Source organism: Podarcis tiliguerta, assembly GCF_965153285.1.
Source record: "Podarcis tiliguerta genome assembly, chromosome: 14".
In the NCBI taxonomy this organism is placed as follows: Eukaryota; Metazoa; Chordata; class Lepidosauria; order Squamata; family Lacertidae; genus Podarcis; species Podarcis tiliguerta.
Genome location: NC_139547.1, coordinates 20054739 through 20070498, shown reverse-complemented (window position 1 = coordinate 20070498; position 15760 = coordinate 20054739).

Sequence of the window (15760 nt, the reverse complement as noted above, 5' to 3'; positions counted from 1 at the left end):
ATATGCCTGGCTGCAGCATGTACAGAGAGAGCAACCTTATCTTGCACGTTTAAAACTTCCTTACTTCATAAATACGGTACATTAATATTCATTAAGCTGTGCACATTATCATTTTGGAAGACGATTACTGGGAATTCGCTATTTTCTCTCCATCACATTTTCCAATTAAAAGCTCCTCTTTCGCAAATAATAAGCTCCGCCGCCTCACCCTGCCTCGCCAGAGGCTTTCCAGCAAAGTTTCCAGCAAAGGCTTGGGAGGTTCAGCCTCTATTTAAGAAACAAGTGTAAATTAAAGAACAATTATATTTTAAATGACAGGCTAAAGCTGGCTGCACTCAATGTGATTAGGGAAGCACCAGCCCAGAGATACCAGAAACTGGCCGGGGTCTGGAGTACCTTGAGATCAGTAGCAGTCAATAGGGCGGTGATGGACAGGGCTTTAGCCTCAGTGAGGACATGACGGTGGAACCAATTCATCGCTCCTGCTACAGTGTTTGCAGTAAACATCCCTCCCTGCACCTCGCCCCTCTTCACCTCAGAATCCAGCAGTATGGTTGGTGTTTGGAAGGCAGGTAAGCAAGCAACACCATCCCACCTGTGACACACCATAGATCAGTACTGTTCTGCAATGTTCCTGAAGAATTATCAGGGGTCACATGCTGACTGCTCTTGATCCACAATAAGGTACAGTGGTACCTCGGGTTAAGTACTTAATTCGTTCCGGAGGTCCGTTTTTAACCTGAAACTGATCTTAACCTGAAGCACCACTTTATCTAATGGGGCCTCCTGCTGCCATCGTGCTGCCGGAGCACGATTTCTGTTCTCATCCTGAAGCAAAGTTCTTATCCCGAGGTACTATTTCTGGGTTAGCGGAGTCTGTAACCTGATGCATATGTAACCCGAGGTACCACTGTAGTTAGGTTTGCTGCTCTCTCTTTAAAATACAGCCATACCTTGGCTTTGGGACAGCTTAGTTCTCTTTTTTTAAAAGTTTTTTATTTATACAACAAGAAAAAAAGAAAAAAAACACAAATACCAAATTACACACAAATTACAAAAATAACCATAAACACATAATTATCTTAGCAAACAATAAAACATCTATTGGTCTTGACACTAAAGACCCAAACTTCTGTCTATTCCATATTTCAAATTCATATTTCTTTTTGCCAATACACACTTTTAACATAATTTAACTTATTCTCAATAAATCTAATTTCTTATATCTACCTTGCAATTAATACTGAAGTTCCTTGAATGCTGCAACAGAATTTAAACTACTATATTTATTTTTCAGATAATCTTTGAAAACCTCCCATTTTGAAACAAATTCCTGTTTTGATTTGTTCTTTATTTTTTCTGATAAACCATCTAATTCAGCATATTCTGTCAGCTTTTGGATCCAATCTTGTATAGAGGGGATTTCATTACTCTTCCATTTTGCTGCGATCAAAACTCTTGCTGCCGCTGTCGCATATAAAAAGATACCCTTCCTCTTTTGTGGAATATGCAAATCTGTTATTCCCAGGAGGTAGGCCTCTGTTTTTTTGTTGAAAGAGATCTTTAGCATTTTTTGCAGTTCTGGAACAGCTTAGTTCTCAAACGTTTTGGCTCCTGAACGCCACAAACCTGGAAGTCACTGTTCCAGTTTGCGAACTATTTTTGGAAGCTGAATGTCCAGTGGAGCTTCCGCGGCTTCCAATTGGCTGCAGGACCTTCCTGCAGCCAATCAGAAGCTGCGCTTTGGTTTCCGAACATTTTGGAAGTTGAACGGACTTCCAGAATGGATTCCGTTCAACTTCCAAGGCACAACTGTAATAATAATAAATACATCTAGCAAAGCCGACTTCAAAATAGTCAAATCTGTTTGCCTAGGGTGAGCAAGGATTACCTGTAGGTCACCAGATGAAAAGGAAGCTGTACAAGAGATGGACATCTGGTTGTCCACTCTGAGAACAGAATGCTGGAGTCGATGGGCCATTGGTGTGATCCATCAGGGCTCTTTTTATGTTTGGCTTCAGCTAGTCTGGCACACTAACTCCTCATGCCTCAAGCCCGGAATTCAACAGTCAAGGCCTGCATGGAGAGATGAATTGATAAGGAAAGCATCTGATTGGAATCATCCAAAGAGCTTGCTCTGCCTATTACCAAATCCCCTCCAAGGGACACACACAGGGCATGCCCATTTAGCAACATCTCATTCCCATTTTACGGTCCTGGCTGAAAACCTGGGATGGAGCCAGTTCAAGCTGGATTCCTCCATGAAGCAAGAATTAAGTTGGCTGCTCTCACCCAGCACCACACATCCTTTTTTTCTGTGCAAGGGGTTTCAGTGGGAATTTTCCTCCTGCAAGATTTCTGTCTTTCTAGCTTGTAGCTTCATTTCCTTCTCTATAAGTGAGTGGAAAGATCTGAAATAGAGATAAGTCACAAAATAGTAGACATGCCCACAAGAAACTAAAAGCAAAAAGTTGTCCCCTTCCTTCTAAAACTTTCCTCTACTATGCTATATGGTTTCAGAGTAATCATCATGTCAGGGCACATCTGTGGCGTACATTTAAAGCACTAGGGTACCACTTTAACCAGTCATGCCTTCCCCCAAAGAATCCTGGGAGCTGTAGTTTGTTATGTGTTCTGATAGTTGTTTAGGAGGCCCTTATCCCCCTCAAAGAGCTACAATTCTCAGAGTGGTTTATCAGCCAATCTATCTTTCCAGGGAATTGAAGTTCTGTGAGGAGAATTGGGTCTCCTAATAAATCTCATCAGCACCCTTAACAAACTACATTTCCCATGATTCTCTGAGGAAAACCATTGTTGTTTAAAGTGGTACCCTAGTGGTTTTAATGTAGAGTGCAGATGCAGATACGATCAGTGGATATGGCTATTAGTGGCTCCTGACCGGTGTTTTCTTTCTGGAAAAAATATGGGGGACACACACCATGAAGTTAGTTTATTCATTCATTCATTCATTCATTCATTGAAGGCCCAGTCGCAGTGCCACCCACCCAGCCCCGGGCAGTGGCTAAATGTAAGATGTGATTAATAAACTCAAGGAGACAATGATCTGGATTAGAAATAGCCACAACTTTATTGATTACAGATATAGGTCAGTTTTGTGCTCAGGCATTGGATGTATATCTGTTTCTGCCCCCACCCAGCAAACAAATTAATTATTTAATTTAAAAAGGTAAGCCTCAGTTCCTGCCAAAAAACAAAACAAAACAAACTCTGCTCCTAAGGCAAGCAGTGGCAACTATCAATGGATGAAGCGATCAGTGGCTGCTAATCATCATGGCTACGTCTCCATCCACCATTGGAGGCAGTCTGCCTTTGAATACCACTTGCCAGGAATCACAGGTTGGAAAAGTGCTGTGACACTCAACTTCCGCCTGCAGGCTTCCCATTAGGACATCTGGTTGGCCTCTGTGAGAAGTCCACTCTCCTTTCCTGAGGGGCGGAGTTGCAGACAGGCATCTGGGACCCCCAGTCACCCAGATTGGGGGTGGAGGGATGCCGCCCATGTCATGGGGATTCCGGCCGTGTCACACCCCTGGCCGACCAATCGGGCAGCCGGGGTGTGGCCACAGGATGTCTAAATTGTGGTGCACCCGGGGGGCAGCGGCCTCCTTTCACCTCCTCACTGGATCTCCCAGCCCTCCTGCCCTCCTTTCTATGCATTGCTATGACAGCGCCCTTGCTATGGACATATGTCGACCGCCATGTTGATGGGGCCTGGTAGGAATTTTTCCATTTGGCAAATTGGCACCAGCCACTTGGTTTTCACCTACCTTGTAGCAATCGTCACAACTTTGTAAGGTTAGGCATTGGGTAAACCTTTGTGATGAGAGGGGAGGTTGTTGCCTGTGCCTGCCCCTCCTCAATAAAGTTATCCTGTTAAAAGGATCTGGGAGTGTGAATCCTGTCCGAAGCCTGGTCGTGGCCTAGGGCCATGCCACAAACCATCGGGGACCCTGGAGGTGCCCCGGTTTGATGCATATCATAGGGCTCCCCCTACTGGTGGTTTACCCCAGGAGTTGGGATATAGTCTGGTTTCGCCCAATGCCTAAGCCAAACCCAAACCGCTCGCATCTGTAACCAATAAAGTTGTGGCCTATTTTTGCCCATTAACCTAAATTATCTGTGTCCGTGTGTGTTTATTATATAAGGGAACCACAGAGCCCGGGGTCTTGTCATGCAACAGCATGCTTGACTCAATGAGCCTTTGTCCTGATATAGCTTGGCTCTTAGTTCATTCTTACAGCCTGTGGCAATTCCAAGATAGCTTAAATGTATGCCCAGTGACCTTGCATAGTAGCAATTATTGGCAAAGACACCATCATCTAAGCTTCGGGGTCTTTTGAGTCCTGATGCTCTCGGCAGTTCCTCTCGAGGGGGAGATACCTCTGAGAGCATCCTTCATCGATTTCAATTAAGCTTTCATTAGATCCGTGCATCTCGTTCTCTGGACACCATTTAAAAAAGAGAAATTTTAGAACCAAAATAAAACTCTAAATCCACTCTCATCCCTTTTCCGTGTGTGAGCACAGCCGTTCCCAACTCGCCTGTGAGCGTGCTTGCAAAACAGCCCTCTGAAGCTGCTGGGGTTGTCAGTTACAAGCGCGGCATTTAACATTTAATGGTTGTTTGTCAGGTCAGCGTGGTTACTTTTCATTGTTTGTGAGATTTGCTTCTTAAGTTTCCTTGGCTCTCTGCTGTACACTCCCTTGCGGGCTTGTTTTGAAATCGAGTTTGGGGTCAAAGCAATTCTGCTACCCCCCCCCCATTTTCCCGCTTCTTCTCTTGAAGTGTTCCCTGCCCCCCTCCTGCCACTCCACCAGATGACATATTGTGAAACAGTTTTTGTTCGCTCGGCTACTTGGTTCCATAGTTCCTCAATACACAGAGCCTGATGTCTATCTTCAGCGCTTCAAACTTCGTTTCAGTTGCCCTTTAATAAAATAGAATCCTTTGCGAAGGAAGAATTGAATCCCGCTATGTGATGGAAGCACAAGATAAGCCATTAGCACTTCACTGGCCTTGCCTTCAAAAGCAGTGTCTGCCAGGCTGCAGGGGCACCAGCACCCACCATCCTCGGGCCGTTGCCAGGGTCACAGCACCCTTGCTGGGGCCACCACTGACCTCTGCTTTGGGGCTTTCATGTTTCTAGCTCCAGTGCTCCAAGGAGCAACAGGCAGTCCAGACACCATTTAAATCTCCTGCATTGTTCCCCAATGGAGCATCGCTTGAGATCATTGTGATAATTTAAGATGGCTGATTTGGGAAATGGGAAGACGGGGGTCCACTTTCCCTTCTGGGAAGCTTTCCAGGGGCCAAGTGCCAATGGTCAGAGACAAAAGGACACATTTTCTGGAAAGACACAGTGTCATGATGTTGTGCCTTTCCAGCTAATAATAATAATAATAATAATAATAATATTTATTATTTAGGCCCCACCCATCTGGCTGGGCTTCCCTAGCCACTCTGGGTGGCTTCCAATATATATATATATATTAAAACACCGCAATACATCAAACATTAAAAGCTTCCCTAAACAGGGCTGCCTTCAGATGTCTTCTAAAAGTCTGGTAGTTGTTGTTCTCTTTGACATCTGATGGGAGGGCATTCCACAGGGAGGGTGCCACTACCAAGAAGGCCCTCTGCCTGGTTCCCTGTAACTTGGCTTCTCGCAGTGAGGGAACCGCCAGAAGGCCCTCGGTGCTGTACCTCAGTGTCTGGGTAGAACGATGGGGGTGGAGACGCTCCTTCAGATATACTGGACCGAGGCCGTTTAGGGCTTTAAAGGTCAGCACCAACACTTTGAATTGTGCTCGGAAACGTACTGGGAGCCAATGTAGGTCTTTGAAGACCGGTGTTATACGGTCTCGGCGGCCGCTCCCAGTCACCAGTCTAGCTGCCGCATTCTGGATTAGTTGTAGTTTCCAGGTCACCTTCAAAGGTAGCCCCATGTAGGGCGCATTGCAGTAGTAGTGGGAGATAACCAGAGCATGCACCACTCTGACGAGGCAGTCCGCAGGCAGATAGGGTCTCAGCCTACGTACCAGATGGAGCTGGTAAACAGTTGCCCTGGACACAGATTTGACCTGTGCCTCCATGGACAGCTGTGAGTCCAAAATGACTCCCAGGCTGCACACCTGGTCCTTCAGGGGCACAGTTACCTCATTCTGGACCAGGGAATCCTCCACACCTGCCCACCTCCTGTCCCCCAAAAACAGTACTTCTGTCTTGTCAGGATTCAACCTCAATCTGTTAGCCGCCATCCATCCTCCAACCGCCTCCAGACACTCACACAGGACCTTCACCGCCTTCACTGGTTCTGATTTAAAAGAGAGGTAGAGCTGGGTATCATCCGCATACTGATGAACACCCAGCCCAAACCCCCTGATGATCTCTCCCAGCGGCTGCATATAGATGTTGAAAAGCATGGGGGAGAGGACACCCTCACCCACAAGTGAGAGCCCAAGGGTCAGAACACTAATCCCCCACCACCACTTTCTGAACACAGCCCAGGAGGAAGGAGCGGAACCATTGTATGACAGTGCCCCCCAGCTCCCAGCCCCTCAAGACAGTCCAGAAGGTTGGTATCAAATGAGCTGAGAGATCCAGCAAAACTAGGAAACAGCTCTCTCCTTTGTCCCTAGCCCGCCGGAGATCATCAACCAGTGCGACCAAGGCAGTTTCAGTCCCATGATGAGGCCTCAATCCCGACTGGAAGGGATCCAAATGGTCCGTTCTTCCAGGCATGCCTGGAGTTGTTCAGCAACTACTCGTTCAATCACCTTGCCCAAGAATGGAAGATTTGAGACTGGGTGATAGTTGGCCATCGTGGCCGCATCTAAAGATGGTTTTTTAAAGAAGTGGTTTAATAACCGCCTCTTTCAGCGGGTCTGGGAAGGCTCCCTCACAGAGGGAAGCATTCACCACCCCACAAAGCCCATCGTCCAGCCCTTCCCGGCTAGCTTTTATAAGCCAGGATGGGCAAGGATCCAGGAGACAGGTGGTTGGTTTCACTCATCCAAGCAGCCTGTCCACATCCTCAGAGGTAACAGATTGGAAATGATCCCACGCAACTTGACTAGACAGAACTCTAGCACTCTCCCGCCCCAGCCCTGCTCCCACAGTGGAGTCTACCTCTTCCCGAACCTGAGCGACTTTATCTGATGTTGCAGGATGAGCAGACTCCAGGCTGGAAACGTATGGAGATCCTTGCAGCTCGATGAGGGCCTTCTGGCGGTTCTCTCCCTGAGAGAAGTGAGGTTACAGGGAACCAGGCAGAGGGCCTTCTCGGTAGTGGCACCCACCCTGTGGAGCGCCCTCCCTCCAGATGTCAAGGAAATAAACAACTATCTGCCTTTCAGAAGACATCTGAAGGCATTCCTGTTTAGGGAAGTTTTTGATGTTTTATGTTTTATCACTTTTTATTGTTGTTGTTGGTATTCTATTGGGAGCCGCCCAGGGAACGCAGCCAGATGGGTGGAGCCCCACATTATCAAGGGTGGGTAAATGGACCCACAAAAGTGTGGGGCCATTGGTGTTGCACCTTTAGTTTTGATACATTTCTTTTCAGCTGATCACTACATTGGACCATTCAGGAAAACTGAAGTCTTGTGGATAATGAAGTTCTGACAGTAATTATTTCAGAAGGTGTGTCTCTCAGGTCAGCTCATAATGGAAAGTTCAGAAAAAATCGAATTCCCTCAAATATCGCTGTGCCTGGACACATGAAAATTTGGTCTTCTTTCCTCCATTAGTGCTAGCTTAATTATTTTCGAGCAAAACACGTTTCGTTTAACAGTTCATTTGGAAATCAATCCGGAAATATCTGTTAATCTAGTTGCTATTTGTAACATTTACCAACTCACTGACCTCTAGGTGCTGGAGTTGCAGGCTGCCGATCCTGTTACATGTTTTTGGGCTTGTTTGGAGTGGTTCTAATTAATTATTTGTAATTGCTCAGGAAAACCTTCCTCCCCAGTTCCCACCTTCATTTCTTGCCTCTTTTCTAGCCTGGTAACAAGATGTTTTAATCTCCGGAGCTTACTCTGATTTTGGGAGGAGGGGAGAAAAACCCAATTAATAAATAATTAACTTCCGAGGCTCCAGCCGTGTTGTTGAGTCACATCTTTGACATCATATGGATGCAGTCTCCATGGCGACTTGGCGGTGTGAACTGAAGTGATCTCTTTGGGACCGAGAGGAAGAAAGACAGGAGGAGGGAAAGGAAAGGGGTTTGCAGCGTATAAATATATTCTCTGTCATGGTATATTAATGAGTTCTGTTTTAGGGAGAGAGAGAGAAAAAGCTTCTGTGGAGCCAGTTTACAGCGATGTGAACAGCTGTAAAAGTTGACCCCTCCTCTCTGTTCTTGCCAAAATACTACAAAACATTTTTCCCCCAGCATGTTTTTCCAGTATGTTAATGGCATCAAAGATCAGACTCCATGATTAGAGCATGTAACTGAAATTCAGTGAAATGCCCTACTCCAATTTCTCCACCTACAAATAGTTTGAGAGGCCATTTTTTTTGCAGTTCTGTATTTAGTGAATTTTTGTTCTTGTGGTGGGCTATATACGCCGCTGTTTCATTTGACAGGGCCAACATGTTGTCACTTGAGGAGAAAGACATCTTGCTGACTGAGATGAAGGACAAGATGGTGCCTCCTACCCAGTGCTTTTTTTCTAAAAAAAAATATGTTTAGCTGTACTCTCATTTTCCTACTCATATTGAAATACTGCCCAGAAATGAGGCCAAAGTTAGATTCACAAAATGTTTAGGGGTATGCGTACTCCTGTGTCCCCCCAGAAAAAAGCACTGTTCCTACCCATTCCAGAAGGCAATTGGAATGACAGCCAAATTTTCCTTCAATGCTGAAGATAAAAACAAACAAACTGGTGATAGGATAGCATCCTTGGCTACATCAGGAAAAGTGGTGTAACATACACAACTGTGGCTTCACACACACCATACATTTAAAGCACATGGCTTCCCGGAGAGAATCCGAGGAACTGCAAACAAACTGCAGCTCCCAAGATTCTTTGAGGGAAGGCTAAGAAGCCAGGGTTCTTTACTGCATGGAAGCTTATAAGAACCTTAAGAACGTAAGAAAGCCTGCTGAATCAAACCATTGGCCTGTCTTGTCCCACATCCTGTTCTCACAGTGGCCACACCATGGGAAACCCACAAGCAAGAATTGAGCACAAGAGCACTTTTCCCTCTTGTGGTTTCCAGCAACTGGTATTCAGAAGCATGACTGCCTCTGACCAAGGAGGCAGACAGGGCAGTCTTAAGCATATCTGGTGCCTTGGTATGAAGATCCCTCCAGCACCCCCCACCTTTCCCAGAGTTACTGACCTTTTTTAGGGAGGACGACGCTGCCGGCGATGTGCCCAGCTTTGCGGGGCTGGAGGAGGTGGGCAGCAGCTGGAGGGAAGCTCCTCCGGTGGGGAAGAGGCGGCGGCTGGACGTGACGGCTCCCAGCTCAACTGGCTGCTTCGTGCCATGGTGGCCAGGGCAGGTGGAAGCGGGCAAGGGCAGTGAGCTGATGCCAGGAGGTGCTGCATCCAGCCTCCACCTCTTCCCTGGCACCCTCCAGAACTTGGTACCCTGGCGCTCTGCACCTCTAGCCTCTATGGGTAAGACGTCCCTGGAGGCAGAGCACAGCCATCATGGCTAATAATCACTGATGCCTTCTCCATGATTTTTTCCACTTCTCTTTAAAAAGTTGGTGGCCATCTGTGGGGGGTGAGTTTCTCAGTTTAAGTATGCACTACATGAAGAATTGCTTTCTTTGATCAGTCCTGAATCATCCAACCTTCAGCTTCATCCTAGGCCTGTGAATTCTGATGTTATGAGAGAGGAAGAGAAACCATTCTCTCTCTATTCCCCTCACAAGTCCCCTTCAGAAGAACAGGTGCATGAAAGTTGGGAATGTCAGTGTCAGGCATCCAGGAATCCGACCCCTGACCCCCACACACGGCAGGCGGCCAGCGATAAACAGACAAGAAAAGCTCTTATCAAGTCTTTTATTCTATATTCACAGAGAGAGGCTTGGGAAGGCAGCCTCTCGGAGTAATGGCATTGCTCAGAGTAATCTCCTCCCCACTTCCCTTCTCAATCATCAACAGCACCACCCTCTTACGGTGGCAGCTTAAGGCTATTTGCCTCTTAGCTCTCTACTCTCCTACTTTCAATGCTTACCGGGTTCTGGGAGAAGTGGGGTCTGGAATGCTTTCTAGTGATAATGTATCAGCCAGCTGCTCCGGCTCTGCTTCTCCCATTATTTTCCAGCTTTCCCCTCATCTATCTCTGAGCCGTGACCTTCTGCAAACCACTTTTGTAAATCTATACTGTCTTTCTTCTGGTGGGGCAGTCTCCACCATTCCTCCCAGTCCAGTCCCTGACATTGGGGGACATGTACAGCGATGCCTTGGGTGAGCTGAAGTGCATGCCTCCACCTCTCTGCACACTGATGCCCTCAATGTGTCCAAACTGAATACCTGGAAAGGGTGTTTTCACTGTCCGGGTCTTAATTCCAGACCCACTTCTGTCCTTTGCGTGTTCAGTGACCCCTTTATTCTCTCACAAGGCCTTTTCATGTTGATTTCAATCTGCTGTTCCCTCTCCTTACCTTATTTCCCACTGCTTTAATTATTACCATTTATGATGTTATTGACATTATTGGGCTTTTGTAGCTCTAATTGCAAACTGCTTTGGGAGTTTCATAAACGAGGGGAGAGCATAATTCCCTTGATTTCCAAAGCTCAGGTTGCAAGTGAGGATGGTGCTTCAGGAATTGGATTCAGCTCACGTGCAAAGGTGAACTCACATAACTTGTGCTGTCCTTTTTGAAACAATGTGTGAGCTGAAACATAGCCGTATTTTAAAATTCGCACTTCTCCAAATTTTGCAACGAAGTTCTCCAGCCTAGTAATGTGAACAAAAAAATGCATAAACCGTGGTGAAGTGTGCATAAGAATGCATAGACTGGTGGAAACAATATGCAGGAATATATTATATTAGGCAAAAGTGCTTTGCAAATACGTTCATATTGGAATAAATTTGTGCTAAAATGCTGATTAATTTTCTTAAGGACTTAAAATAACAAACTGTAAACTGATCTAGAAATGAGGAGAACTGGATGGAAGACTGGAAAAATACAAAACTGATACAAATGGATAGATTTGCCTATCCCTAGCTTTAACTACTGTTGCTTATTACCCAGCTGTCTTGAGTCTCAAAGTATTGCCCAGGGTGTAAGAAGTGGATTTGCGGATCTGAGATGGATGAGATTGCGGGGGGTGGGAGAGGAAGCAGGACAATGACCAATGGGACTGTGGGCTGTGACAGGGGAACGGGGATGTTGGAGGCGGGATAGTGGTAGCTGAATTCCACTGATAAAATATGTCCTTCTTGAAGAAGTCCATCCTTTTGCCTGTCCCGAATCTTCTCAAATTCAGCTTCATTGGCTATCCCTGAGTTTTAGTATTATATTAGATGGAGAAAAATTATTTCCACCCACTTTCTCCACACATGCATTATTGTATCCACCTCTGTCATCTTTCCCCTAAATTAAAAAGCTCCAAAGGTTGCAACCTTTCCTCATAGGCGAGTCTTTTCTGAACCTGTTCCAATTCCACAATATCATCTTTTGCAGTCATTCCAGAATGGTTCATTGCTTTCTGTGCATGATCATTAAGGTGGTGGTGGGGGACGGACGAGGAGAGGGGTCAGGAACCGCAAGCTTGTTTATTACTTGTCATAAAGGAGTCTGGGCAATGAATGCCGGCATAACTCCACAATGGAATCCAATATCCCTACCTGTGGGCTGCAAGGCGATAAATAGTCAATTGTGACTAAAAATGCAATTACTACAAGGGAGGAGGGAAATCACTTTCCTGTGTGCATGGAGGAATAGAGAGAGAGAGAGACACAGAGAGGATGTTTTTATCCCAAGTCATGAAGGCCTAAAGCTGTTCTTGCAACCGGTAATGATGTCTTTCACCCATTATGCAATTGCCAGATGAAAAATATGTCTTCTCCCTACCTACTGTCTCATCTAGAATGGGCCTCCTCTCCTAGGCAATTATCGTCCTGGATGTTAGAAAAATAAGATATTGAGGCTGAAAATATTTAACTGGGAGCATTTTAAGAATGCCACACTATTTATTTTCCACAATATTATTTCCATTTGCAAAGACCATTGCAGAAAGGTGCAAAACAGATAAACCCGTTTGCAAATTAAATGTTGCCTCTCTCATTTGTGGTTCCTCTCTGCAACAAACATCTATGGGAGAGTGCGAGGCTTATGTTCTAGGGAAAAGGGACTCTGTGGCAATTCAGACGTCTTTGGATGGACTCCAACCTTCATCAGCCAGCATGACTACCCATGAGACAAAGCGAGGAGACCACCTCAGGCAGTAGGTCGCACAATGACAGAGATTCCGATATAGATATTTATGACCTTTTTTTCTGGATATAGAACTTCACTCACCCCTTCTTCCCTGGCAGGGAAGGGGGCACCATTTTGTGGGTCGCCTCAGGTGCCAAAATGTCTTAGGCTAGCCCTGAGCATGGATAAATCACAAGAGTGAATATACTTAAAGGTAAAGGGAACCCTGACCATTAGGTCCAGTCGTGACTGACTCTGGGGTTGCGGCGCTCATCTCACTTTATTGGCCAAGGGAGCCGGCATACAGCTTCCGGGTCATGTGGCCAGCATGACTAAGCCGCTTCTGGTGAAACCAGAGCAGCACATGGAAACGCCGTTTACCTTCCCGCTGGAGCGGTACCTATTTATCTACTTGCATTTTGATGTGCTTTCGAACTGCTAGGTGTTGGCAGGAGCAGGGATCGAGCAACGGCAGCTCACCCCGTCGCGGGGATTCGAACCTCCGACCTTCTGATTGGCAAGCCCTAGGCTCTGTGGTTTAACCCACAGCGCCACCCGCGTCCCTTGTGAATATACTTAGGCCTGTCCAAATGAGAGAAGTGGAGAGCTAGTCAATGAAAGTGCAGGCAGACATGGTAGCAACATGCATGAGAAACTGAGGTAAATAGTGATGAGAACAGATGAACATCTAGGCCTTATTGGGGGGGGGGGGACCCAAAGCCTTATACATGATTCAGCCAGATAGCATAGTTAGTGGTAAAGGATTATTAGAATCCTATTAAGGTTAAGAATAAAAAACATCAGAGCAGGAGGGGTGGGACTCAAGAAGAAAAATATAAGTGAATGATGTATGTGAAGCATATTTGTTAAAACCTTTGAAAAATCTAATAAAAATTAATCTTTATAAAAAGGATTGTTAAGATCCCAAAATCTGGAGGGTAATTCAGGCTGCAGTCCTGTAAACACTTTCCTGGGAGTAAATCCCACTGAGCACAAGGGTACATGTTTCTCCGTAATATTGAGTTGTAGCAAACTAAGTCCTATTCAGAATAGACCTGTTGAACTTAATGGGCCTAAGTTAGTCATGTCTAATTATTTCAACAGGTCTACTCTTCGTAGGACTAGCAGAGAGCTAGTGTAGTGGTCAGAGTGCAGGATGAATACCTGGGAGAGAAGGGTTCGAATCCTCACTCGGTCATGAAGTTTCCTGAATGACTTTGGGTCACTGCCTCTCAGCCTAACCTACCTTATAGGGTTGATATAAATGCAGCAAATGCATGAATAAACAGAAAACAACCCTCATGGCCAAAATTGTGCCACCATATAAGGGGAATGTCAAAAGCATCCTTCATGGTTAATCAGCACTTGTGTTGACACAAAGGTTTCAAATGGAGTCTTCCGTCATAGTTTTCTTTCCTAAAGGCCCAGAGAAGGCAATAATATGTTCCTGCAAAGATAGAAAAGCTGTGTGTGAAATTCTGATGACATAGAAATCTTTGGAGCTTAATTGATTTTCACCCTTCGTTAATTTTTTTTTTTAATGGCTCAGCTTTAGCACCTGAAACGCTGTTTGTAAAGTGGGAAAATAAAACCCACAAGTTTCTTATTCCTGCCGAGATGAAGCAAATTGTTGGTCCAGTTTATAGCGCTTTGCTCCAGATCAGGCATGGGGAACCTTTTTCAGCCCAAAGGCTGCATTTGCTTCTATACAGCCTCCAGGGGGAGAAAAGTAGGTGGAGCCACAAACATATATTTTACAGTGGTACCTCCAGTTACGAACTTAATTCGCTCCGGAGGTCTGTTCTTAACCCGAATCCATTCTTAACATGAGGCATGATTTTGCTAATGGGGCCTCCCACTGCCACTCCACTGCCGATGCCGCACAACCTCCGCTCACATCCTGGGGCAAAGTTCACAACCAGGAGCATCTACTTCCAGGTTAGCAGAGCTCATTACCCGAAGTGATCGTAAGGAGGACGGGACATAACACGAGGTTCCACTGTACTTCAGTACACTAGGCCAGGGATGTCCAACAGGTCAATTGTGATCTACTGGTAGATCCCCGTGAGGTTTTTGTAGATCATGGTCGATCTCTGGCTCCCTTGTCCTTAGCATCGCTAAAACTGATTACTTCCCCGCCCCCTCATCCTGCTCCCCATTGTTGTTTGATCTCTGGAAGGGAAGACAAACTTTCTCTGTGCTGCTGTTTTCATCCATAGCAATCTTTTTGTGAGCGACTTTACCCCTTTGCCCCTTGCCTTTAACCTCCCAAAAAAACAGAAGTCCCCCCAAAAAACCTTTCTTTAACCGGGGCTTTTTTCCTCCCTAATAAAAATTCAACAACTTTGAGCTGAACCCCCTCAAAACAGGGGTAGATCACTGCCAGTTTTTAATTCTGAAAGTAGATCACAGTCTCTTGAGAGTTGGCCACCCCAACTCTAGGCTAATTTCTATATCCAGGAAAGCAAGTTCAAGAAAATACTCAAGGAGGGTACAAAGCAGGGCTGGTGAGGGATGTGGCTGGTGAGGGAGGGTGTATGGCCTGGGGACAGTACAGAGGGCCAGGCAGAGACCCTTGGAGGGCCAAATTTAGCCCCTGATCCTAAGGTTCCCCACCTGCTGCTCAAGATCACCATGTTTCCCAAATTTCTGAAAGCTAAAGCATATTCCTCCTCTGAATTGAATTTGGAGGTATGCCACAAATCATTTTGTGAGAAAGAATTTACCAGCCTCAGAGCAGCCTTTCTGCTGTGCCTCTGTATGAGTCACTGTTCTGAGACTAACTGGAAGGACATGTGGTCAGTGCAGTAACTAATAGAATTGTATAGTTGGAAGTGAGGCCTTGGAGATCAGCTGATGCGGGATCTGCAAAATGGATGCAACTACAGTGTCCCTGACAGATGGTACCTGGACAGATAGTCACCCAGGTTCTGCTTCAGTGAAGAAGACCCCACACACCTCCAGAGGCATATCTGTTTCACTGTAAATCTGCTAAGGTTTAGCTAAAATCTGCTACCGGGAAATTCATCAGCATTTAGTGCAAATTTCTCTAAATTCAGCCATTTTTGGATGCAATTTTGCCTAATGTACACAATTTTGCAAAGCAATTCCACTTTCTATAATGCATTTTGCACGTTATTTTCACTAATATGTGCATTTACCCCTAGAATATGCATCTCTGCATACATTACTTGGCAGGAGATCGGCACTGCAAAATTCGGAAAAGTGAAAATTTCAAAAGACGACTGTGTTTTGGCTTGCATTGCAAAAACACAAATCTGGTAAATTTGCCTTCAAATGTAAACTGAATTAAATTTCTCCTGCATCTCTCCCTACACCCAACATCATATATGA